The sequence below is a fragment of the Cetorhinus maximus genome, unplaced genomic scaffold (assembly GCF_964194155.1).
Source record: "Cetorhinus maximus unplaced genomic scaffold, sCetMax3.hap1.1 HAP1_SCAFFOLD_2318, whole genome shotgun sequence".
NCBI lineage: Eukaryota > Metazoa > Chordata > Chondrichthyes > Lamniformes > Cetorhinidae > Cetorhinus > Cetorhinus maximus.
The window spans coordinates 23,284-27,500 of record NW_027598257.1 but is presented as its reverse complement, the minus strand read 5'-3'; positions in this window follow the sequence as shown (position 1 = coordinate 27,500).

The following is a 4,217-nucleotide window of genomic DNA, read 5'->3' as shown; positions in this document are numbered from 1 at the left end:
TTCTCTCTCTCTGTCTTTTTCTCTCTCTCTCTCTTTGTCTCTCTCTCTCTCCCTCCCTCTCCCTCTCTCTCTCTCTCTGTCTCTCTCCCTCTCTCTCCCTCTCTCTCTCTCTTTGTTTCTCTCCCTCTCTCTCTCTCTCTCTTTGTTTCTCTCCCTCTCTCTCTCTCCCTCTCTCTCTCTCTCTTTGTCTCTCTCCCTCTCTCTCAACCTCCCTCTCTCTTTGTCTCTCTCTCCCTCTCTCTCTCTCTCTTTGTCTCTCTCTCCCTCTCTCTCCCTCTCTCTCTCTCTCTTTGTCTCTCTCCCTCTCTCTCTCTCCCTCTCTCTCTCTTTGTTTCTCTCCCTCTCTCTCTCCCTCTCTCTCTCTCTCTTTGTCTCTCTCCCTCTCTCTCAACCTCCCTCTCTCTTTGTCTCTCTCTCTGTCTCTCTCTCTCTCTCTCTCTCCCCCTCTCTCCTTCTCTCTCCGTCTCTCCCCATCTTTCCACTGTGGCCGCCCACCCGACATTCAGCCTGCCAGGTTCCCGCCTGTTTCTCAGGGGGCACCTCCTTGTGGGGGGGCCTGTTGGGCTAGGGGACCACCCACGGCAGACAGGGGGCAAATATCGTCCAATCAGAGAGCGGTGTGTAACGCGGAGGCTGAGTGTCAATGCCTCCCCGCGGAGAGAGTATGGAGCGTACTCCACCAACGCACGCCCTGCGCCCGCCAAGACCAAAGAAACGTTGCCTGTTCGGTGCGATTCCGCAATCGGACAGCACTTGGTGGGGAACCCTGAGTGCGCCAACAGCGACAGGGGAAGATGACCGGTCAAGCTCACAATGTGGCCCATGGAATCGACACTTATTCGTGTGAGGGGTCGTGAATTCAGCCCCTCTGAAGCAGTCCAGGTCCGAACCGCTGGGGGGGGTGGGGTGGGAAACCAATGCTCCTCTCGTGTGGTACAAATTGTCGTGAGAGTTTGAAAGGCAGCAGTAAGGAAGATATGGTTGTGGTTGTCGGAGGTCGGCCATCTCAGCCCCAGGACATCGCTGCAGGAGTTCCTCAGGGTTAGTGTCCTCGGCCCAACCATCTTCAGCTGCTTCACCGATGACCTTCCTTCCATCGTAAGGTCAGGAGTGGGGATGTTCGCTGATGGTCGCACAATGTTCAGCACCATTCGCGACTCCTCAGATACTGAAGCGGCCCCGTGTAAAATGCAGCAAATTGGCGATCGAACTGTCCATGAGGGGATTCCTCAGCCTTCTGCAGAAGCTAAGCATGCACAGCAGAGAGGCCATTCAGCCCCTCCTCAAAACTGTTACACAGGAACAGGAGGAGGTCATTCAGCCCCTCCTCAAAACTGTTACACAGGAACAAAAAGAGGCCATTCAGCCCATTCTTGAGCCTGTTACACAGTGACAGGATGAGGCCATTCAGCCCCCTCATCGAGGCTGTTACACAGAAACAGGAGGAGGCCATTCAGCCCCCTCATCGAGCCTGTCACACAGGAACAGGAGGAGGCCATTCAGCCCCCTCCTCCAGCCTGTTGCACAGGAACAAAAAGAGGCCATTCAGCCCATTCTTGAGCCTGTTACACAGTGACAGGATGAGGCCATTCAGCCCATCCTCCAGTTGTTACACAGGAACAGGAGGAGACCATCCAGCCCCCTCCTCGAGGCTGTTACACAGGAACAGGATGAGGCCATTCAGCCCCCTCCTTCAGCCTGTTACCCAGGAACAGGATGAGGCCATTCAGCCCCCTCCTCGAGCCTGTCACACAGGGACAGCAGGAGGCCATTCAGACCATCCTCAAGCATGTTTCGCAGGAACAGGAGGAGGCCATTCAGCCCCTCTTCAAGACTGTTCCACAGGAATAGAATGAGGCCATTCAGCCCCCTCCTTGAGCCTGTTACACAGAAACAGGAGGAGGCCATTCAGCCCCTTCTCGAGCCTGTTACACAGAAACAGGATTAGGCCATTCAGCCCCCTCCTCGAGCCTGTTACACAGGGACAGCAGGAGGCCATTCAGCCCGCCACTCGAGCCTGTTATACAGGAACAGGAGGAGGCCATTCAGCCCCACCATGAGCCTGTGATACAGGGACAGGAGGAGTCCATTCAGCCCCTCCTCGAGCCTGTCACACAGGGACAGCAGGAGGCCATTCAGCCCATCCTCAAGCCTGTTACACAGAAACAGGAGGAGGCCATTCAGCCCCTCTACAAGACTGTTACACAGGAACAGGAGGAGGACATTCAGCCCCTTTTCGAGCATGTTACAAAGGGACGGGATGAACCCATTCAGCCCCTCCTCGAGCCTGTTACTCATGAACAGGAGGAGGCCATTCAGCCCCTCCTCGAGCCTGTTACACAGGAACAGGAGGAGGCCATTCAGCCCATTGTCGAGACATTTTACACAGGAACAGAAGGAGGCCATTCAGCCCCTCCTTGAGCCTGTTGCACAGGAACAGGAGGAGGCCATTCATCATCTCATCGAGCCTGTTACACAGGAACAGGAGGAGGCCATTCAGCCCCTCCTCGGGTCTGTTACACAGGAACAGGAGGAGGCCATTCAGCCCCTCCTCGAGCCTGTTACATAGGAACAGGAGGAGGCCATTCAGCCCATCCTCCAGCCTGTTACACAGGAACAGGATGAGGCCATTCAGCCCCCTGCTCGAGCCTGTTAAACAGGAACAGGATGAGGCCATTCAGCCCCCTCCTCGAGCCAGTTACACAGGAACAGGTGGAGGCCATTCAGCCCCTCCTTGAGCCAGTTACACAGGAACAGGTGGAGGCCATTCAGCCCCTCCTCGAGCCAGTTACACAGGAACAGGTGGAGGCCATTCAGCCCCTCCTCGAGCCAGTTACACAGGAACAGGTGGAGGCCATTCAGCTCCTCCTCGAGCCTGTTACATAGGAACAGGAGGAGGCCATTCAGCCCATCCTCCAGCCTGTTACACAGGAACAGGAGGAGGCCATTCAGCCCCATCCTTGGGCCTGTTACACAGGAACAGGATGAGGCCATTCAGCCCCTGCTCGAGCCTGTTAAACAGGAACAGGATGAGGCCATTCAGCCCCTCCTCGAGCCAGTTACACAGGAACAGGTGGAGGCCATTCAGCCCCTCCTCGAGCCAGTTACACAGGAACAGGTGGAGGCCATTCAGCCCCTCCTCGAGCCTGTTACACAGGAACAGGTGGAGGCCATTCAGCCCCTCCTCGAACCTGTTACACAGGAACAGGAGGAGGCCATTCAGCCCCTCCTCGAGCCTGTTACACAATAACAGGACGAGGCCATTCAGCCCCTCTGCAAGTCTGTTACACAGGAACAGGAGGAGGCCATTCAGCCCCCTCGTCCAGCCTGTTACACAGGAACAGTAGGAGGCCATTCAGCCCCTCCTCAAGCCTGTTGCACAGGAACAGCAGGAGGGCATTCAGCCCCTTCTCGAGCCTGTTACACAGGAACAGGAGGAGGCCATTCAGCCCCTCATCGAGCCTGTTACACAGGAACAGGAGGAGGCCATTCAGCCCCCTCCTCGAGCCTGTTACACAGGAACAGGAGGAGGCCATTCAGCCCCTCCTCGATCCTGTTACAGACGGACAGGAGGAGGCCATTCAGCCCCTCTCCTCGAGCCTGTTACACAGGAACAGGAGGAGGCCATTCAGCCCCTCCTCGAGCCTGTTACACAGGAACAGGAGGAGGCCATTCAGCCCCTCAAGCCTGTTACACAGGAACAGGAGGAGGCCATTCAGCCCCTCAAGCCTGTTACACAGGAACAGCAGGAGGCCATTCAGCCCCTCAAGCCTGTTACACAGGAACAGGAGGAGGCCATTCAGCCCATCTATGAAAATGTTACATAGGAACAGGAGGAGGCCTTTCAGCCCCTCTTTGAACCTGATAAACAGGAAGAGGGGGAGGCCATTCAGCCCATTCTCGAGCCTGATTCACAGGGACAGGTTGAGGCCATTCAGCACCTCCTTAAGCCTTTTACACGGGAACAGGAGGAGGCCATTCAGCCCCCTAATCGAGTCGATTACATAGGAACAGGAGGAGGTCATTCAGCCCTCTCCTCGAGCCTGTTACCCAGGAACAGGTTGAGGCCATTCAGCCCATCTTTGAATCTGTTACCCAGGAACAGGAGGAGGCCATTCAGCCCCTCTTAAAACCAGTTACACAGGAACAGGAGGATGTCATTCATCCCCCAATGCGAGCCTGATTTATAGGAACAGGAGGAGGCCATTCAGCCCCTA